At 39.7% G+C, this 23990-nt stretch overlaps 1 pseudogene; it reads left to right on the forward strand.

Moving 5' to 3' along the window:
* The first annotated feature begins 6113 nt into the window (after nt 1–6113).
* Nucleotides 6114–23728, forward strand: LOC111861253 (annotated as a pseudogene).
* The last annotated feature ends 262 nt before the right edge of the window (nt 23729–23990 follow it).

A 23990-nucleotide genomic window follows, 5' to 3' on the forward strand; every position in this document is an offset into this window, starting at 1 on the left:
TCTATGAGAAATTGCGGTTCTTGTCTCTCCGCTAATTCTCGTTAAAAGAAACTTATACAACGTGGTTGAGTTCCTAGGGTCAATAACTTCAAATGCTGTGTCTACATTCGCTATAAAAGCGAAAACTTCCCTCCTTTCACCCTTTAAGGGAGTTACAAGCTTTAAAGCTTCACTAATTGCTACATATTCTGTCATAATGGCAGTACTACTGTCCACGTTTACAACCTCGTTATCTAAATTTGGATACAGGTTAGGCATGGATTGAGCAAGCACTCACCCTTTCTGAAGTTCTCTGTACGCCTGCTGCGTAGATCGCTTGCAGCACGTTGGAGCCTGCCGTGTAGACCAACCGCAGCGCTATGGACTAACCCACACTACGGTACGCCCATTGCCTCTTCTCCTGTCTGGATCAACCCTCGATCCTGAACTGCTGCTACCACATCTGTGGGACATAGAATCCTGGCTGGAAATTCCACACTTCCCACTGGCAGTTTCCCTATCAGGATTCTTCAGCTTTTTGCAGTCTTATCTTAGCACAGTTACAATTCCGTTTTCCAATACTTCACACACACATGTGATGTCGATGTGTTGATATTGTTGCCAGTCTGCTGTTCACACACGCATGCACCACCACAACAACAACAACAACCCCACACACCTGACAACCAGTGTTGTATCCCGGTATTTCAGGGATACTCAGGTTCACCGAGCGGTGAGCGATTCGATGTACGGGGTTGGGATTAGGTGGAAAGACAACAGCAAGTATTGGATTTAATGTTATATTTTAGCGTCCTGTTGCACTGATTTATGTCCATGATTTATTCTGACCGTCTTACAATGTATACATTTATTCACCTTACTCTTCTCTCTTGCACTACATGTTTCGGCACTAAAGTGCCATCTTCAGGTGCTTTTCAATGTACATCGAACTACTGCATTGCATGCCCTGTTGTCTTTATACTAAAATAACTAAAATATATATTCGTCATATATATTGCTAAATTTTAAATATTAAAAATGTTAAAACTGTTCAGGATTTGTCATCCTTATGTCGTATTTCAGTACGCGAGTCACACCTATCTTCTTCCTACTTTCATGTGTATTGTGCTTTGTGTTGTGTCTTACTCCTGTGGCTGCGTGTTATGCTGCTGAAAATCCACCTTTATGTAATTTTTCATTATCTGGATAAAATAAGTGAAAAAAGTAGAAACATTATTTCAAATTTAATCCAAATTTTGTAATAACTAAGGGAATATCAACAGTCCTGCAATGGAAGTGTATATTTCGAAGGAAAGCAAACTACCGTGAAATCACTATTAATTAACAGACTTCATTGATAGTGTGTGGCTACCCTGTCATAAAAGTTAGTGAAAATGAAGGGAGTTCTTACCCATTTAGAGAACTCAAGTGAATGTTTGCAAAAGTAGAAGACTACCAATGTGATAAAGTCAGTTTATTATGAAATTGGAAGGCGGTGTTCAGAATTGACAGATAAAGTGCCATCAGATTTTGTTTCAATAGTCTATCTTTTGCATGTACGTAAACTAACTGTCTCAAAAAGTGTAGAAGCTGTTAAATTGTTTGTTATGTGTTGTTGATCACAACAGTTTAATTTTTGTCATCCTAACCTCACAGGAAGTTATTAAATTCCAAGTATTTAAAAGTGTAGTAGAGAATTTTGTAATTTAGAATTTAAGAAGCCAACAGAGCCTAGTATTGGGGAGAATGGTATTTAGGTAATACTGAGTTTGTATCAAGGTACTTCAGGACATTTATTATCAGTGTTTTATTCTTATACCATGCGACATGAAAAGTAACAGGTATTGTTTACTGCATATAAAGAATTATGAAATTAATGGTCATTCAAGAATGAAACACTTTTTTGATACATTCAGAGGTTATTGTTCAGTTTCCAGGTATTAAAAACAAAATTGCATGTAACTTCTTTTGTGCAAAGCAGCATTACAATGCAGTTTGGTTATTATAGTTCACAGATGTGGCTCAACATCATGGTGAGAAACACACATGCTGATCAGACAATTCAAAATACGATCATTGTGAGGACAAAAGTAACCCTAACAGAATTAAGTCAGACAGTAATAAAGACCGACATTCAAAACAACATAAAAGGAGCAGCTATGAGTCTGACTCTGATTCAGTTGATAGCACAGAGATATTCCTGAATATGGGGCACATGGTAGCATGGTTGAGGCACTATGCTTCAAGCCGGAAGGTCTCAGGCTGGATTCGCAATGAGGTCACTGGTTTTTTCAGCTGATATAATCCTTCCAGCCGCACTATGGCCTGAGGTCGACTCAGCCTCACGCAGTTAGTACCAGGAATCTTCCTGGGAGTGAAGATGTGGCCAACATGTAAAGCTGACAACCTCACAGCCATCTGTGAGCCAACTGTCTAGAAAATGTGAGAGCCTCGATGTCTCACAACCTTATGGACCTCCATGGCCTCATACATGGATAACGTTACCTTTTATCTTTTTATACCCCTGAATATTATTGTAAAATTGAGAAATAATGTAAAAAAATGAATTTTGTGTGCATACTGAAAACTATTTTATGTATGGACCTTTATCATGTGGGAATAAAGGAGATTTAATCTGGATACTCTGGGACTAGTAGTCAGTTTTTAATTCATGAGTAGCAGGAATAGGGAATTTTAAATCCTCTAGTACTATTGACCTGGAAGTTGGATTTTATTTTGGTATAATATCAGTAATATTGAAAACATGCATTGTTTATTGAAGTGTTAGAAGCCACAGTGGTGGCCGTGAGGAGTTCTGTCTTGTGGGATTTGACGATGTATAGTCCACTGAAAGTCAACCAACATTTTGCAAGAACATATCACCTCCATCTTCAGGGTTGAAGTATAAGGGAAGGCTCTTCTTGCCATTCTGGTTTCTTACTTTGCCTATTCTTTGACTCTGGAGATAGAGGCGACTTGTTCTCTGAACCATCAGTTTCATGGGCTATGTGGTATTATATCCCAGAAGACAGAGCTGACTGTGTACCGGTAAAGCTTAATATGCCGAAGGAGTGGAGATATCATCCATAAGAATGTTCATCTTAATTTTGCTAGTAACAGTGTTTCCAGTGGAGATTGTCAGTACATGTTCTGTTCTCCAGGGCCAGGCTAATGAGAAGTGTGTGGAAGTGGATGAGCATGGAAAAGCACAACATTATGAGCAGCAGAAATGGGAGGAGGAACAAATGTCACTGGCTGTGTTCCAATTTGGCGCACATGATAAAAATTCATGAAAAAGATCAAGCGTATGACCTGGTTTTGGATGATGAAATTGAATTTATTCAGGCTTTGAGGATACCAGGCTCCAAGCCAGACCAAGAGGTAAGATTTTATCTCTTCACTAACATGAAAATTATATCTTATCTAGATTTTTTTACTCTGAATGTTATTAAAACCATACTTTCCAGCTTGTGGCACTTTGAGCAAACTGTGACTCTGAACTATTCACAGTTATGAATGAAATTTGTGAACAAATGATGACAAATTCAGCCCTTAAAGGATTAATGAATTGTCATGTAATCGAAATGTGTGTCCAGTATACAGAGAGCATTTCAGAAGGTCTCTGGTTTGTGATTAGAACATGCTACAGGTACACTAAGTAAATAGAAATGACACTTCAGAGCATACAAAGTAATGAACCTTTATGTTCCATAAAAGGCAGATGGCTTCTTGAACATCCAGTGGGTCATTAGCTTCTCAAGAATGATTATGATTCATGAAGTCTCTTGCATATGTGTATATAGCATTAAATATTGTTGAAAGTAACATATTAATGAAGTATTGGCTGTCCGCTTTAAAACAGATCAGTTGTTACCACTCATTGCCAGTGCCTCTATGACTCCAAGTGTTTCAGCCCATCCACGATCTGTCACATCCAGGCACCAGAGCAACAGCAAAGCTGATCGCACAGTGATTCGTGTGGCCAGGCGTCCAGAAGGATTGCCGAAGCTGGGCACCTGCTTGCCAGTCCTGCCAGTGCTCCAAAGTCTCCCGCCACACAGTCACTCCACTGGGTGACTTTACACTGCCAGCAGCCCGTTTTCTGCACGTCCATATTGACCTTGTGTGACCCCTTCCGACATCAGCGGGCTACACATTCTGCCTCACTGAAGTCGACTGCTTCACCCGCTGGCCAGAAGTTGTTCCCATTCCGGACATCACAGCCGACACAGTGGCACGCGCCCTACTGACTGGCTGGATATCATGTTTCGGTTGCCTGCAGGACTATCACCACCGACCAGGGACGCCAGTTTGAATCACAACTCTTCAAATCCCTGGCCAGGCTGTGCAGCATCCAGCTTTCACGTTCAACTGCCCACCACCCAGCAGCTAACGGACTCATGGAACGCTTCCACTGGACACTGAAGGCAGCCATCATGTGCCACGCGGACCAACAGTGGACTGAGGCGCTTCCCCTGCTTCTCGTCGGAATCCGCACTGCATTCAAGGAGAACCTGCAAGCATCGGTAGCTAAGCTCGTGTACAACGAGCCCTTAAGAATCCCCGGCGAGCTACTAACTCCAGCTACCGACCCTGTGGATCCAGTGCACCTCATCACAGAGCTCCGCCAGCACATGACCCGCCTCTGACCAGTCCCAGCAGCATGCCTCGCCTCCCCAGCCACTTTCAGGAACAGTGACCTTGAGAAGTGCACGCACATCTTCCTTTGGCAGGACTCAACATGCTGGGCACTGTCCTAAATATGCTATGAACTTGTAAATAGTTGTGACCTATCAATGGAAGATTGGCCAAAATGCTCTCCATGCTTTAAGAGATCTCTCCTTTTTTGGCCATTCTGTGAGAGTGTGGTTGATTTGATTATTCTTATTTTGGCCTTTCCACCCCAACCATCAAAATATAAGTGAAGAAGTCTTATATATTAAGAGAAAGACTGAGAAGATGACACTTCTGTTCTTTTGTTACCTACCTGGTCTTCTACCCATACCCAAAACACATGCATCTGAGTCAATTTGGACATATCATAAGGCACAATAGCCCAACTGACTACTGTAAAATTTCTACTAGATTTGAGTCTTATGAAGTGGCTGTACCCATATAAAGCCAAAGTAGAATATACAATTATATAGAGTGTTGAGGCCTCATTCTAGGGAGCCCATATGAAGCACCTGCATGAAGATTATGCATTCTGAACTAATGCATCACTTCAGTTTTTTTCTTTTTTTGTGATTCTTCTCATTTGTTTTAATTTTTTTAAACATTGCAAGTGGAACAGGTTTAAGTTACAAGAGATTTGAAATCAGTGTTAATCATTGAATGGGACATTAGAAATCTCACCCTCAGAGCGCCCCCAAAATTGTGCTAGCATACATTCTGCAAAATTTAAAAATAGAGATATCCTCACAAGAATAAATATGCCTGGATTTAGTTCTGTTACAGTGGTTTTCCTGCTCACTGCTACTTCTTCTGTTCTCTTTGAGGAGTTCACTTTCAGGGATTATTCTGGTAATTGTGTTTATTATGGTCCTTGAAATGCCAAGGCCTACTGTGAAAAACTTCTGGCATACTGGCATCTCACTTCAAGGATCTGGGATCTGAAAATTGCCCACAAATAAATTATAGCTATATTTATTGTGTTTAATGCCTGTTTATTTAATTCTGTTCAATTTTAAAATGGAATGTGCTGTGTGAAGAATTTTTCAGTTGCTCTGAGTGGGTGAAAAATGATACAAACAAAAATAAGTGAAATATGACACAGGCATGATTATTTGGCTTTCCTTTCTGTGGTATAGTGGTAATTCTAGCATGCTTCATATTGGGTTCCACTACTGCAAGATGATTTTTATGAGCATTTCATGTAAGTTTTATGTGAGGAATAATTTGGCTGCTTCCAATAAACATTATGTATAACCTCAAAACAGTACATGTATATAGCAGAGTTTGTATGACTACACATATTTTGTTATTTTCATTACACATACAAGTATCTAAATTTCACTTGCCTCTTACTTCTAGCAACATTACACTTTGAAATGTTCTTTTGGGGTTCTTGATGCCATGGAGACATTACCCACAGAAGTTTCTGTTCTTCTGCACTATAAATCTTCCATCAAAATATGGAACTGAACAAAGAAAGTAAGGTTATTTTCCACCTACAGCACCACATTTACTCGCCTAATGGCATTTGTATAAAACCAAAATTCGTAATTTTGTACATGTAAAAGTAAAGGTATCACTGTAACAGGCCTTGGAGGCCCATAAGGTTGTGAGATGTTGAGGTTCCCACATTTTCTATACAATCGGCTCATAGATGGCAGTAAGATTGTCATCCCTATGTGCTGGCCGTCCTTTACCTCCAGGAATATTCCTCGTACTCATTTCTCTTAGAGGCTGAGTCGACCCTAGGGCCATAGTGTGGCTGGAAACATTAGTTAAATTGAAAAAAATCCATTGACCTCATGGGGATTCGATCCCGTGACCTTCCAGCTTGTAGCATAGTGCCTCAACCAACTATGCTATCGCGTGCCCTGTATAACTGTCTCTTATTAGTGGAAAATGTCATTCTTTGAGTGAAAGGCAATGTTTTGAAGCTACTTTTCCATTGAATAAAGTACTGAAATTGAAAGTCAAGTGAGGGATGTCTTCTGGTCATCATGTTTGTAGTGAATCTATGTACCTTTGATACAAGTCACATTTTGAATGCTTGCTCCAAAAGTGAAATAGTGTTGATATGTCAGTAGCTATAAATGTGACAGTGATATGAAAGTGAGTTTATACATGAAAAATTTGCTGTGTGCTTAGAAGAATTATAAATTTCAGCTACTGTACAAGCAAGGGTGTCATACCTTGTGTATGCAAATTTACAGTACAAAAAGTCGTCTGTATATCTGAATGATTGCTGGAAATATAACATCGAAAGCCATACCTATTATCTTTGTAATAAAAGGTAAAGCTATCCCTGTAACAGGCCGTGGAGGCCCATAGGATTGTGCGACGTTGAGGCTCCCACATTTTCTAGACAGTCAGCCTCACATGTCGGTTGCCATTTACCTCTCAGGAAGATTCTTGGTACTCACATCTGATAGAGGCTGAGTCACCCCCAGGCCACAGTGCAGCTGGAAGGATTAGGTAAATCGAAAAAAAATCCAATGGCCTCACGAGGAATCGAACCCACGACCTTCTGGCTTGTAGCATAGTGCCTCAACAAACTATTCTAATGCATTTCGCATTAACTTTTTTAATAGTGACTTCACACTCTGTGACACCAACTAATGAAGTTTCACTCTTGATCCTCTAGTAGGTGGAGTATATACAATATGAATTTATAGTTGCAGCTGGCCTTAATATGCCACATGTTGATAAAATGTGTTTTTGGTTTGGGCATATTATAATTAAACTCAACAGCTACAACAATATTTAGTGGATGAATGCATAGCATGTATGATAAAAGTGCTGGTGCTCAGTGTCATAAAGTGAAAAGTTGAAGCATGTTGCAGCATCCTGAGGCAAGATCAGTGATATATGTGCAATGACAATTTTCTGCATTGTTTTGTAAATTACTGCCAACATAGCTTTCTGTGCTGAAGTGGTACAGAATATTTGAAGGGATAGATTGCATCTGTAAAGAGAAGAGTCCAGGGGTGCTCATATGGATGTTGTTCAGCAGACTTATGTTAGAGATCTAGGAGAATCCACCCACTACAGTAGTTAAAAGCTTAATGTGCCCCATTCTGCAGTCTGTAAGCTTGTACAAAAAGGTTAAAATTTAAATCCTACACTTAACAGTTGTTGCAACAAGTGACACAACATGACAAAGAGATCTGATATTTGTTGTGCTCTGATTTTGCACAAACTTAAAATGGGTTCATGCACTCTCTGTGTAGGTTGTGTTTGGTGTTGAGGTAGCTTTTCATGTATGTGAAAATATCGGTCACTGCAACATCAGAATAAAGAGAAGCGAAAATAAGCATTCTTTTTTAATATGTTTGAGATAGCCATAACTTGAACTTTTTTTGTGCACTGTCAAAATCTAAGATTTTTGGACCTTCCTTTTTCATGGAGAATGCATGCCAAGTTGCATTTATCTGATTGTGTTGGGACAGTACCTCACTTCCAGCCTATGAAACAAAGGACCACTAATATTGATAGTCCAGCAGGATGATACTTTTCCACATGTACCTCAGTTGTGGGGACCAGTGCATTGGTCACAGCACACCCCTGACCTCATTCTAGCAGACTTAATGGAGCTGAGATACAGGATTTGTATAGCATTAGAATCTGTGACTGCTGAAATACTGTTGAGCATGTGGAAAATTGAGTATTGATTGGTGGTATATCATGTCACACATATAAAGCATTTTTAATTTACAAGTCCTAACAAATTTACAATGTAAACTTTTCAGTGGTTTTAAATTGAAGAGTTCTGTCTTATGGTGTATGATGTTATGTAGCCTGTTGAAAGTCAGTGACATTTTGGAGGAATCTGTCACTTCAAACTTCAGGGTTGAAAAATAAGCCAAGCAAGAAATCAGTTTGAAGCATATAGCAATCCCTGCTTTTAACGACTACATGGTATTACATCCCAGAAGACAAAACTTGCCATAACACCGCTTGGACACTATGACAGATATCCAGGAACACCCTTGGTAAACATTCTGTACAGTACACTTTATAAAACCTTGAACATTTATTCTTCTGTGTGCTAATGAAAGTTGAACTTATATTGCAGATTGGAAGATAAAAGGTGGGTGGCCTTCATAAGGTGTAGTCACTTTTGATCGTGTTTTTCTTACCTGCTCCAAGGATGAGTCACCTGTCCTGAAGAATGTCAGTTTTACTCTCAAACCAGCTGAAAAGGTAACATTTCTATTTCTATTCATTTCAATTCAATATTTCAATAAAGAGCATTATAAATTATAAACATCAAAGTCTTTGAGCAAAAAGTAATTATGAGGTCTGTACAAATTTATATAAATCAAACAGGCTGAATGAAAACAAAATTCTTCAGGTAAGGATTTGCTTGCTTCTATTAACAGATGGACATTCAAACATCTACATATAAATAAACAGTTCCTGTCATGCTTAGGGAAAACACAACTGATCATTACTATTGTACATGGATAGGGGGAAAACCCTAAACTATTTTCCTCCCATTGTTACAATAAGAGGAGAGGAAGGACAGTAGGATGGACAAATAAAAGAGATCAGAAAGCAGTGTGGGGGGCAAGATTCAAAATGGATGGAGGAAAGTAAGAAAGTGGTGCTAGTAGTAATATAGGCCGCACTGTAGCTCAAGCGGTTAGTCGCTGGCTTCCCACCGCGGCAGCCCAGGTTCGATCCTGTGTCTGGTCAAGTGGGATTTGTGGTGGACAAAGTGGCACTGGGGAAGGTTTTCTCCGAGTACTTCAGTTTCCCCTGCCAATCTGCATTCCACCAATTGCTCCACAATCACCCTCACCCATCATCTGGGGCTGGTACAATAGGCCAGAAGTGGCCACAGTACGAAGAATTTAGTCCCACCCCACTAGCAATTAAAAAAAATAGTAATATAACAGCAAGAAAATTTGAAGTACCCTTATGAAAGTTTTATTGACCATTTCAGCCCAGCACCCAGAATTTGTACTGGCCTATCAATAATTAAGGGAAGTTGGAAAAGTGGTTGAAAATATTTCCTCTTCATTTATTCCTGATACCACCTTCCTCCACTTTAGGCTTTTAACATGTTTGGACTTTCCATAGTAGTTAGTTAGTTACTGGAGAGGGTGGGTTACCCCATGCACCGTGACCAGCTTGATCTATTGTGCTTCCCTCTATGATATAATGCCAGTCTCTATACCCTACCGATATTGGTGTGTACCATCAGTCCCGACCGAGCCAGCGAGTTCTCTACTGGCTTGGCGGTATCTGTAATGCTTCCTCCAACTATCAGAGGCATTAGAGACTACTGTTGGGCGGGAAACGTCCTTGAATTTGGCTCAGTGACCTCCTTTGGAGATATGAGGTTCTTTTACATGCCGTAAAACTACGACACAGGACACACGGCTTAAAGTCCCTCCTGGAGGACTTGTTCCCTGAATTTTTCCGCCCTTAAAAATTCGACAACCTCTGCCGGGTTTGAACCCGCGTACCACGAGTCATGAGGTGGGAACGTTATCTCTAGACTACGGAGGCTGCTACTTTCCATAGTAAGTCTTCCTTGTCCTGGGCACCTAACAGAAGTATTGTGATTTGAAATGAAGCAAGTAAATGATGTCCAAAAATTATGATTTCTTGACTCTCACTCTGTAGGTGGGCATTGTGGGTTGTACAGGTGCAGGCAAGTCATCCATCATCACAGCTTTATTCCATCTAGCGGACCTGTCTAGTGGGTCAATCCATATTGATGGTGTGGACATCACCTCAGTTGAACTCCAAGATCTTTGATCCAAGATATCCATTATCCCACAGGAGCCCATCCTGTTCTCAGGAACTCTTTGGAACAACCTTGACCCATTCAACCAATATCCAGATGCTGTGCTGTGGGCTGCCCTAGCTGAGGTGGAGTTAAAACAGATTGTTGATGAGCTACCTGCTGGGCTGAACGACAAAGTGTCAGAGGGTGGAACAAACTTCAGTGTGGGACAGTGCCAGCTCCTTTGTTTGGCTCATGCCATCATCAGGCAGAACAAGATTCTGATACTAGATGAAGCCATGGCCAATGTGGATCCAAAGTGAGTGGCAGTATTCATATTTCCAAATTGATGGGTTTAATTATATTCTTAACTTTCAGTAACCATGTGTTACACTGTTTTAATGGTGCATAAGAACTGCAGTTTTTCAACACTAATACCACCATGCTTGAGTTAAAACATGGCTGTCAGATGCATGTTATCAGATTTAAAATCCCCTGTTTCCAGATAATGATGTTGAGGATCAAATTTGGGATTGAAAATTTAAGTCATTACCTAGGTGCCTGGAGACTTGCGAAAAGTGTTTTGCAGTGAAAGAGCAAAGATGACAACACATGGACACGCAATGAGGTTAAGAATGCGATAATCAGCATTCATGCGTAATACCGTGTGCAAGACGCGCCGCTAACTAGGCCACTGGAGGTGGTCATATGAGCAAATACACAGCGACAAGACGCAAGAGGTCCACCCCCAGCCACATAGAATACCCAATGAAAGCCTAACTTTAAGAAATTAGAACACAAGGGAGGAGCTATCTACCCCCNGTAAATAGACAGCTAAGATAGGATAGGATGTACCGGGGGTGTGATTCGTATTTATACTCAACCTCCCCCATCCGATCCAGAGTAATCCTGACGAGCGAGGGCAGAACTGACACAGGCCGCAGTGGCGGCCGGAGCCGAAGATACAAATAGACAGGGATAGGCTCATGCCACACAGACAGATTATGGTAGCCTCGACCGCAACGCCCTTTTCAGACAGAATAAGAAAGGGTATTAATAAGTATTTAGACGCTACCTGTAAACTAAGGGAAGAGCGGCCAAGAAGGGGTATGACTACAGGCCAGGGAGTAGTCCCCACAATTGAAGAGCAGAGAATAGATGGTGGCAGCAGTTACCGAAAAGGAAACCCCGAAGAGGAGAATCCTAGCTGAGGGTAAGCTAGGGATGATGGTGTTATCTCATTACAGCATTAACAAGTGGAGGCGAGGAAGGATACCTCCACGTCCCCCGACTCACGGCATAACCGTGGCGGCAGCGGAGGATACCTTCACGCCCCCTGTCGCTGCGGCGTAACAAATGAATTACATGCATAGTGGTAAAACTGCACATTAACTCTGTTGCGAAGTTTATTCTTGATGATGAGTACCATCTTCTGGGATATAAGACTGTGTAGTCTGTTGAAAATCAACTGACATTTCAAAGTATTATTTTTTATTATTATTATCATTGGAAGGGGTGGGTTTCCCCATGCACCGTGACTAATAGTCTATTGTACGTCCCCCTTTGATATTCTACCAGTCGCCATACCCAACCGGTACTGGTGCATGCTATCAGCCCCGTTCAGCCAATGAGGTTGGTCCTCAGTACTCGATACTTCCCTCATCTACCAGAGGCATTGGAAACTACTTGGGCGGGAAACTTGCCTAATTTTGCTCAGTGGTCTCCTAGAGACATGAGGATCTTTTACCTGCCGTAAATCTACGACACGGGACCCACAGCTTAAAGTCCCTCCTGGAGGACTTGTTCCCTGAATTTTTTTGCCCTTAAAAATTCCACGACCTCTGCTGGGTTTGAACCCGCATACCTCGAGTCATGAGGTGGGAACATTACCCCTAGACTATGGAGGCTGCTCATTTCGGAGTAACATATCACCTCCATCTTCAGGGTCGAAGAATGAGCAAGCAAAAAACCAGCGTGGAAGCTCTGCTTGCCAACTACTTTCACCCTGCTTTCTTGCTCAGCTTAATCTTGAATCTGAAGATGGAGGCAATATGTTCCTCCAAAACATCAGTTGACTTTGAGTGGACTACATTGCGTTATATTTCAGAAGATAGCACTCTTCATTACTGCCACCTTAAATCTTACATTTATTCTTAATGTTTAATTAAGACATGTATGTATACCACAGTCCGTCAGTAATGCAACAATTTTTCCTCTTTTTTTTTTTTTTATTCCTCCAACTTCACCTTTTAACACAACATGTTTTGGCCATAGATGGCCATCTTCAGGTGTCTTAATATATCGAAACTGCTATACTGCTCTGATGTGCGCTAAACCATGCGCAGGCTAATTCAGCAGGACCCTGGCCTCAGGTGATTAAACAGCTGTAGTGAATCTGACACATTATCCAATGATTGAGGTTAGCCGTTTCTAAGGGACTCAACAGAGTTGATGTCTTTCTACCCCACCCTCACCTGAGGACGAAAAAAAGTCCAGTTTCTGAAATGTTGTGTTTTCTAGTTTCTAGAATACCAGACAATAGACAAAGTCCAAAAACCCAGTAATTCTGGGTATTATACACCATTGTCAAAACCCTTTAGAATCTACTCCTGATATATGTTTGCCTAAAATTTGAAAATGCAAGTCAAATTGTATAAGTGGAGATTCCTGCAATTTGAAATTTTATATGTAGGTAAGTCAGTAAGTAAGTTAAAAATGGATACAGAACTTAAACAAATAAGAATACTGATTTAACAAATGCTTTTATTTTTCAACATAATCTACCTGTACATTGAGGCACTTGTCCCGTTGTTTCACAAGCCCATGAAAACCTTTTAGAAATTTGGCCATCCACACTTGCTACTGGAAAATAGGGCTGATATCCTATATGAGATGGTCCAGAAAACTGGGTCTGCCATGACAGAAACATTGTCAAACATGTTGCAGACAGTAAGTACTTCTATGAATGTCTGTTCATTGTTGAAGGAACCGTTCTATGTATGCTTTTAAAAGCTAGATTGTTCAAAATTATGAATAAATAAGACAATTTCAAGTTTATTCATACTTCATTTGTATTTGAGAACTGAAGTTCCTGCAGGAACACTTCATTATTAACAGTAATATCCAAGCCCATGTCAGCTAAAACACTGTCAGACCTCACATTGGCTAACACTAAAACATTTGAGTCCATGTCAGCTGAACTACTCTTTCTGGGCCCAATGTTAACTAATATCTGACCCCATGTCAGCTAACATGCTGTCACTTGATATTAGTGACTATAGACAGGTTTTTTATTTGTGCCTGTATATTGTACTTTTCGATGCAGAGCATGACTAAATTTACAGTACACTATTACACAAACACACACACACTTTTGATTTATAATAGTGGTTTCCAAACTGTATTGATGTCCCTCTGATGATGGTCTCTAAGGACTGAAACATGTAAGGGCATGAAGAATTGAAATAAGAAAAATCTTCACCAGTCACAGATGACGGAACTGTTTTGGCTCTTTATAACACACACCCATGTCCACAGGCAGGTGTTTCCTAGCTGTTTCTTGGTAGCAGCTTCCCACAATGGACATTTCCCTTCCTCTGGGTTCCTGAACTGTCCCTGGCCTCAGCCACCAGCTTCCACAGCAGCAGATCATGACTGAAATTCAGCAGTCCTCTATCTGACTAACGCACCCCTCACTTGTCCTGTTTATAACATCTCAGTATTAACCCCATAGAAATACCGTTCCACTGTTGATGTAGTAACAGCCACTGTATAGTTGCTTGCTTCGCAGTCACTGCCTAGTAACAAGTCTACATGCCACATTTGAGTCCATGACTGGACCCTGTGTTAGCTAAGATATTATTATTTGGGCTGTTGTCAGCTAGCACATAAATTCTGAGCCCATATCAGCTGGCAAACTAATATTCCAGCCCACGTCAGCCATATGAGAGCCAGTTAACTTTACCTGAATGAATACCCTAGTTTATGTTTACCACAAAAAATATTTTGGACAAAATGTGTGCAACTTAGTGAGACAAGAATGATGCAAATTTCTCCGATTCATTGAGCTTACTTTTAGAAACATTTTCACTACATAAAAGGGGCATCCAATTATATTTCTTAATTGTCTTGTGATGTCTTATTTCATATTATACTGTCATCTGAACAATTAGGGTGCTTGAACTGGGCTCCTGCATTTCAAGACAATGCACAATGCAACTCAATGAAACACAACCAGAGCCACTCATTGCACTACTTCAACTGAACTTCTGCTATCAGCTACAGACAGCGCTAGTGTCATCTGACACACGTCTTTCATGTTACAGTAGTGTTGCCTCTACTTTTTATCCAACCCTTGTATATGCATTAGTTCCCATATATGTATATCACCATATACAACAGCCTCATCCACCTTGCTTCAGTGTGTCTTTTATCATGCCTAGTGCTCGTTATGGCCCTCAAAAATATTTTGTGTTATTCAATTTTAAAAACTGTTTGCCTCAATGCTCATGGGCATGTGTTTGAATGCAGTAATAATAATATCATTACAAGGAATTTTATAAATTTTAGAATTGTGTTAATTACTAAGCAGCAAGAATAATTTTTGTGCAAATTGGGTATTGGCTACTACTATGTCAGTATACATTTTTTGGTAAAATAAAATAAATACTGAGTAGACTGAACAATGGTATGTACATGAGTTGAATCCTGTAGTAGAATTAAGATACTGTGCTATGCATTTTATGCATTGTTTTAAAGATGATGACCATTTTATACCAAACTGACAACATGAAGATGAATACCATCATCTGAGATGTGGCATTGTATAGTTTTGTAGACGTTTACCGATGTTTTAGAGCAAGGGTCTCCAAACTACGGCCCGTGGGCCACATGCGGCCCGCGATGTGATTTTATCCGGCCCGCGAAAGAATTGTGCAGAAATGCGCCAATTGAACTAATTTTCCAATGAGTACTGGTAAAAGAAATACTTGCTCATAGATTTCACATTCATTCATTAAGATTGTGTTTAAAATATATTGATATTCCATATTATGTTAATAATATCAATATTATTCAGAACCACTTTTATCAGATACTGAGTGGCTTTGGAAATTAACATTTTTTGCTGATCTGGTGAACCATATGAACAATTTGGATTTAAAGTTGCAGGGTGAAAATAACTTAGTCTGTGTTTTATATGCACTTATCAAGGCATTCAGAGCAAAGTTGATACTTCTGGAAAGCCAAGTGAAAAAAAAAATTGTAACTTTGTTCATATGCTATACTGTGCAGAGCTGCATAAAAAGAGTGAAGCTGAATTTCCTTCCTCATTTGCAAATTTAGTCATTTCAGATTTGAAAGAACAATTTCATAAGCGATTTGCTGATTTGGATGCCAGTACTTAGGAAATTAAATTGTTTCAAAATCCATTTGACTTTGATACTGCAGATGTCCCAAGTCAAATTCAAATGGAAATTACTGAACTTCAGGAAAATTATCATATTAAAGACAAATACAAGGACGGAAATTTGATTGAATTTTATAAATTTCTGAACTCTGAGCAATTTCAAAATTTAAAGAAATTTACTTATAACTTTTATCTCCATTTTTGGGATGACATATCTGTGTGAACAAACTTTTTCCCAGATGACGTACATCAAGTCGAAATACAGGGCAAATTTATCTGATGAACATTTAAAGTCGCTACTTCTCATTAGCGTTTCAAAATTTGAACCTTAATTTAATCAGATTTTAAGAACACAAAAAGAGTTCCATCATTCACATTAATTGTTTTATTATAATTTGTAATGAAAATATGACCATTTGCTGCTACTGTCTGTTGTCATTAATATACGATAATTTATTCCCACGTACTTTGTATTTAGTTTATGAAATTCTGTGCTTTCAATAAAACTATACCTGGAGTTATTAATTTCTCATTTTATCCGGCCCATTGAAAGTGCTGAATTACCTAATGTGGCCCGCGGTTCGAAACGTTTGGAGACCCCTGTTTTAGAGGAACATTCATAAATTTCTATCAGAGTACATGGGTGTCACATCCCAGGAGGCAGTATTCTTTATGACCACTGCTATGTGCATCTCAAATCTCACATGGACATCATCACTCTTCATAAATAAATCATGCCAATTTGCTACATTTTGTGCAGTTTTGCAGTCTGGTTACATGTAATTTTATGTATCCCACAATAGTATGTCAGAAATACACAGTTCTTAGTTTAAAGTATAAATTTTTACATGCCTTAGCTTCCTGCATGCATTCAGAATGAAATAAATAATTGGCAGTGTTACTGGATACTCACAAGTAACTATTTACTTTTAGTTTATTTAAAGAAGATCTGGTCATATAGTACAATGTTAAATGGCAAAAGAGGCATGTTATTTTAAGCTACTGTTATGACAAGTAGATACTATAGTGTTCTGATGATGGTGTATAACACACAGAGATACTGGGTTTTCGGACTTTGTCCATCGTCCAGATTCTGAATAACTAAGAAAAAACACAACGTTTCAGAAACTGGATCTTTTTCCGTCCTCAGATGAGGGAAGACACCCACTCTGTTGGGTCCCTTAGAAAGAGCTAGCCTCAATCACTGATTGAGGCTAGCTCTTTCTAAGGGACCCAACAGAGTGGGTGTCTTCCCTCATCTGAGGACGGAAAAAGATCCAGTTTCTGAAACGTTGTGTTTTTNAGAAACATTTCTTTTTTCTTAGTTATTTAGAATCTGGATGATAGACAAAGTCTGAAAACCCAGTATCTCTGTACTTTTATGACATTTACACAGAGATGATAAAAATTCTGTATAATTTCAGTCAGAATTAACTGGTGTTGCTTGAATTGGAACTGAAGGCCTACTGAATTTAGAAGAGTGCTAACCATGATCTGAGGGTGAATAATAAAACCCTAGAACTATTTCGTTTTGCACTAAGTAAAAATTAGATCTGTTAATCAAATTTATCTCCTTATCTCCTCCTCACATGAACACCATGATACCATTAATTATACAGGGTGTCCCAGGAGGAATGGACCAAACTTCGGGAGGGTGTTCCTTATGTTAAAGTATGCCGATATAACCCAAAACACCTATGTCCAAATTTGAACGGTTACGGAGATAATGGCCCGAGAAAAGTGTAGTGTTCTTGCAGGTCCACGCACTGTGGACAGTCAGCTGTGACTGTTATCTGTTTGTACTTGAGTGTGGTGATGTCACACCAGCCGTGATCTCATGCGCAACCTACCAAAGCCTACAGATTACGTTGCAGTGGGGTCGTGAATGGGTGGTAAATTAGTTGTGTGATGAGTTGCTGAAATGCCTCTTGTGTTTTCACACGTGGAAAATTGTGATATGCATTTTGTGTGTGGATTTTGCGGTCGCAATGCACGTGCTGCTGTTGAAGAATACCAAAGGCGTTTTCCCGATCGAAGGATTCCATCTCGAAGTGTATTTACGCGAATTCACCAGACATTGCGTGATACTGGTTCTCTTGCAAGTGTTTCTGTGCACTCTGAAAGGCAGGATGTACGAATGATAGACACACGAGAGCACATTCTTGATATTGTTCAGTGAAGTCCGCGTCTATCACTCGTAGAATCGCCTCTCGCATCGGCGTATCACGTATTCAGGTGTGGCACACTTTACATCATGAAGAGTTATTCTTACCATGATCAAATGGTACAACATCTGGAACCAGGCGACCATGCACAGCGTATGGATTTGTGCCACTGGATAAAAAGTTCATCCCGAACTGTTAAGCGTCATTTTATTCAGTGATGAGGCGTCTTTTACCCTGGATGGTGTAAATAATTTACGAAATGTGCATACGTGGTTCCATAATAATCCACATGAGATAATGGAAACGAAATTCCAAAAGAGATTTTCACAGTTATGTGGTCCGGTTATAGCGCAGCCATATTACGTCATCGCTCGCCAGTCATGTGTCATGTATAGTGCTTGGAAACCTAAGGACAATTATGACATGGCGAGCGAGTATTTCGTACTTAAATTTTATGGCTTTCCGTCACTCACAAGTTAGTTTGATGTTACGTACATTATTAACATTACAGAATCCACATATTCCTGCCAGTTTTAATATGTATTTTGTAATCAACAAGTGTGCAACACCGGTCAAAGTTTGACACTTCTCTGGCCATTATCTCCGTAACCGTTCAACTTTGGACATAGGTGTTTTGGGTTATATCGGCATAGTTTAACATAAGGAACACCCTCCCGAAGTTTGGTCCATTCCTCCTGGGACACCCTGTATATGTCACTTTTTGAATCATGTATTTAATGATGCTGCTTAATTACCACTTCACACTTTGATCTTGATCAGTGCCTGACATATGTTTCCTTTTGGTTATGTTCTGGGCTTGACAAACAGAAGAGGTTCATTGGGTGTCAATTTTGCTGTGTAAGCTCAAAGGAGAATCTGTTGAATATTGCTGAGTATTAAAAGAGTTCCCTTGTGGAGAACACCAAGTAAGCCCATGCATTTTTATGATCCAGCGCCTTTTTCTCATACAGTTTGAACTGATCTCCAATTTTCCCATGTTTTTTAACATCCAGATAAATCGTTTGACTCTGTCGACACAAGTTTCATCATGAACATGAATGGCTCTTACTTCAGGGAAAAAGACCTGAGAAGCTGGTCACCCATGATAGAAATTCTGTCCACTCAGATGTTCTAGTGTGGCTATGAGCTTTTCCTCCAAAAGCTGATGTAAGCATTTTGTTGGTTTCTATGGTCATATTTCCAAGTTTTGTAGATTTGCTGCATGACGCCAATTAATGTAATGATTGCTTAGGAAGCTGCCGAGACATAGTATCTTGATTGGCTATGACTGCTTCCATCAACATTGTACAGCTTGTTATTCGCCAGTTATCCAACCATTCAATACTCTATAGTCTGAGATACATTGTAGTATAAACCACAAAACCAGTGTTTTACATACAATTGACACAGAGTATTGTGGCTTTCCACCAGGTTGGTTGAACTTAAACACATCTGTCAACAGTATTTGTGGTTTCTTCTCCTTAGAGTATATGTTACTAATACAAGGTCATCCAAAAGTTTCTTCACTTACCCCCCCCCCAATTTAATTTATCAGGGAAGGTTACAGGCATGTCACTTTACCATATGGTTTCCCTACTACTTGCACATTGCTAGCCAGTGGCTCGCCAAACACACTTTTGCACTGCAACAAATAGGTGAGGAATTATCCATTGCTGGACAACTGTTTGGTAAACACGTTCCCGTGGCAACAAATAAACACAGAAAAATAAAGTATAATAGAGGAAATGTAGGACATGGTGACTCATATTCGGTTCATACCAAGGTTATAAAAGAGTTAGTTCAATTCATTAGTTTGTGTGTCCCGTGTGGAAGCGGGGTTGAATACTTCAACCGTAGCCCTGCAAGTCATAGAAGGTGATGAAAATGTAACCCAGTGCCTGGGGGTATAACCAGGCCACCCTATTCCTGGGGGATATAAATACAGGGATCTGGCCCTCCAGGTTAGGGAAGTCTCTAATCTGAGACAGTAAAATGTGATCATAGTTTCACAGGACTCAGACCTGAGAAGTACTGCCCTGGTGAGGACCAGCGGCAATTGTATATGACAGACCCATCCTCTCGTCAGAGAGGATGTTGCATGAGGGCTGTAACTGCAAGTGTTCAGTTGGAAAATAAAATTACTGGTCATGAATCTCAAGATGCTTGTCGCCAAGATGAACAGATTGGTGGTAAACTACCAGTCATAAAGTGACTCTGACTCTGAGTAGTGTGTGTATGTGTGTGAGTGAGTAGTGAGCCATCATTCGGCATTTGTGTATTATGGAGTCATTTGTAAGACAAGTCGTCATCCAAGGCAGTTGCAGTAGAAGTGACTGATTCATAAATCAGAACCAAGTCAGTCACGAAAGAGAAGACACTAGCAGTCCAGGAGTGAGTGTTATACAGACATTGATCTGAGCCATTATAATTGATTTTAATTGTAAATAAGTGCCAGTAAATCCAATCATGCAATCAAGAATCCATTATATTCATCACTCAGACCCCTCCTACATGACAATTTTGGTGTCGGAAGTGGTTGCGACAATACACTCGTGGTCAGATTGGATTGAATTGATTGAATTACTAGATTTAAGATTGCATCGTATAGTTATATCGCCACATTATGGAAATGCAATAGATGATGGATCTCCTGAAAACCATGAAACAAATGATGGATGCCGACCAGGCAGAGGTGGACACCAATATGAAAGTCATGCAAGAAATAATGGACATCAACCTGAAGGAAATAAAAGAGGACATGAAAGCCAACCAAGAAGAAATGCTGGACAGGAGAAAATTCATCGCCAGTATGAACATTTCATTTACATCAATTCAAAACCCCCTTACTGAAATGCAATGGGCATTGTGAATTATAACATATGTAGAATACTTGTATTTAGGAAAGCTGAAGGTGGGTAAACTTGAAAGAAAATTCTGTTTCCATCATGGCTACTTGTATTCAACTTCATAAGTTTGCTCACAACTTACACTTGAAAGCTACAAAGAATATAGATTTTTCAGTCACATTAATGTATTATAAATCATGTAGAGCAGGTAATAATACTGAGGTTTCCATTTATTATTCATTTCAGAAATACGATAAAAATTGAAAATCTGAAATACACTCTTGTTAACAAGCTAAGGATTTACTCACTCATGGAGCTGAGCCCTTCTTGTGCAGCTACTCAAGAACTTCCCAGCATTTTATGGAATCCAAAGGTTCATTACCATGTACACAAGAGTCCTCCACTAGTCTCTGTCCTGAGCCAGATCAATCCAATCCATACCAGCCCATCCTATCTCTAAGGGCAGCTGCACACCAACTGCGTCAAGACAAGCATCAAGACATTAGACAAAAGACGCAGTCTTGCCTCGCTCATGCTTCAGACTCAAGTGTGCACACTTAAGTAGCACATGTCTGTGTCTTATCACATATTCTCTGGTTGATGACATGACGTCATTCAGCGAGGAAGATTTTTGATGTACATGTGGCTTAAATTACGTAAAAGGAAAAGGAAGTGGATTCATGACTTGTGTGCTCAACATGGTGCATACGTTTTAGCATGCGACTTGTTAAGTGATCCAGTGAAATTCCAGTCTTATCATCAAATGTTCCCAGAATCCTATTAAGAAACTTCTTCAAAGAGTTTCACCACTACTGAGGAAGCAGGATACAAACTATAGGAAAGCTATTAGTGCTGATGAACAGCTACTTATAACATTAAGGTAAGTGTTAGCATTAATTACATGTATAAGAAATCACAAAGCATGTGTGCCAAATTGTGCATATTTATCTTAAATGTTCATTATACATGATTGAATCGTTTCACTCTGAAAGTGTCCCTTATTGTTCATAATAATATTTAATTTTAATTGTCCAAAATTTTGAGTATGTTAACCTAGAAAAGGCTACAGTTTCAATGACATGGTGGCAACTCACATGTGATAACTAGGATCAAAACGTCCAGCTACACTTCCATCACATGGGGAGGGCAGTGGCGTAAGGAGCATGAAGAAGTGCTGGACTGCCTCACATTTAAATAGTGATATAGGGAAGTGGACGGGCCAGCCTGATTCACATTACTTGAATTTTGAAAATCAGCGGATGAGCTGTACAACATGTCATGTAAGTTTTGTTGAAGAAATAGTTTGAATGCGCTCTTCTGGACAGGTGTTAATTTGGTGACATCTGGCAAAAGGCTTTTGAAGAAGCAAAGGTCTGGATTGTCCCACTCTTCTCCAAGTATCCTTTTTGTTTTCGTTTCTAGGTATGATGTGAAAACCTCATCAATATCCTCTTTGGATCTTTCCCTTTTTTTCAAGAATTCTGCGTGGTGGAGGTAGCATTTCTTCATGGTCACTCAGATTCTATACTTCTGTGGTGGTGGGAGATACAGGGCCTTCTATTGCTGGGGAAAGTTCCTCTGTTGTTGGAGGAATCTCCATAGATCCCAGCTGCCTAGAATTAAATTGTCCACTTTCAAAATTCAGTAATAATGCTTGTGTAAGAATGTATAATGAAAGAAAGTAAGGCAATAACTCAATTATAAAATCCCCCACCCACCTAAAATAAGAAACATGTTGCCCAGCCTTCATGATTTCATAAATGGAGTCACAAAGGCCAAGTATTCTGCTAGGTAGTATGGCTTCTTGGGCCTGGCAGCAGAACCACTGACAGGAGTCTGTATTAAATATCTGGCCCAGCAATTTCCACAGTTCTGCCAGTTCCACAGTTAAATGTAGGCGAAATACATGTTTCTTTTTTCAGGTACTTAGCTACTGGAAACAGCTTTAAATGCTTAAGCTTTCAATTTAAAAGAGTGAAACAATGATAGGTAAAATTGTGGAAGATGTATGTTGTGCAATATGGGCTATGTTGAGGCCTTAATTTATGCCAGTTCCATGAGAAGAGTTGTGGAAAACTATTTCTGATAGATATTTGGAGCTCTGGAATATACTGAACTGCACTGGCTCCATAGATGGGAAACATATCCATATTCAGTGCCCCAATAAAAGTGGTTCCGCCTTCTATAATTGTATGGGTTATTTTTCCATCGTCCTGTCCTACTAGCTGTTGCTGATATGGACTGACTGTATCTGTAGATGTTGGTGATTATGGTTGAAATAGTGACGGCGGTGTCCTGCAAAACTCAGCTTTTGGTAGGAATCTTCAGCAAGGAACGCTGAATATACCCGACCCTAAGAAACTTCCTGCAGATGAAGATTACTGTACTCCATTTCTGTATTTTTTGTGTGTGATGCACCTTTTCTATTGCAGAGAACTCATAAATGAAAGAAGGATTCTCAACTACAGAATTAGCAGAGCCCAAAAGAGTGTAGAGTGTGCCTTCGGTATGCTTGCCTCAAATTTCAGAATTCTTGGAACGGCTATGGCATGTAAACCAAATAAAACAGACATTATAATACAGGCAAATCTGTGTCCTCCATAACTTCATCAGGTTAAAGGATGGGTTATTTAGTGAGCAGAGTCTAGATGATGATGATGACCATGACAAAGGCAGCTGTGAATCTATATTGCAAAACTTGCAGCCCTGCTGCAGAAGAACAACTACTGAAGCCATTGAAATGAGGAACCATTTGCGTTCTTATTTTTTGAAACCAAATGTAGCTCTTCATTGGCAGAACAAGTACACTTTAACATAAATCTTTTCGTTTTATGTGAGAGTGAGAGCAGACTTGTACGAAACGAGCTTATGCTCAATGTGTATAATAGTTAATTCAGTCATTAGCTTATTAAAATAAAATTAATCACTGCACATACCATTTATGTTTACTTGTTTTGAAACTGCATGCCAAGCTTTATCAACCTCTTCCTTGTTTGAGTGGCCCGAGGATGAATAATCGTATATTACAAGGAATTTCTCAACGATCTGCACTAATTTAATATTTATTTGCTCTTCACTCTTGTTGATGACATACACTGGTGCTGTTCCTTGAGTACTGATGTCTGAGTCTTGAGGCCCAGAAAAGGAATATGCCGAGTCTTGGTACACGTGTCTGAAGTATGAAG

Source organism: Cryptotermes secundus, unplaced genomic scaffold, assembly GCF_002891405.2.
Source record: "Cryptotermes secundus unplaced genomic scaffold, Csec_1.0 scaffold25, whole genome shotgun sequence".
Lineage (NCBI taxonomy): Eukaryota > Metazoa > Arthropoda > Insecta > Blattodea > Kalotermitidae > Cryptotermes > Cryptotermes secundus.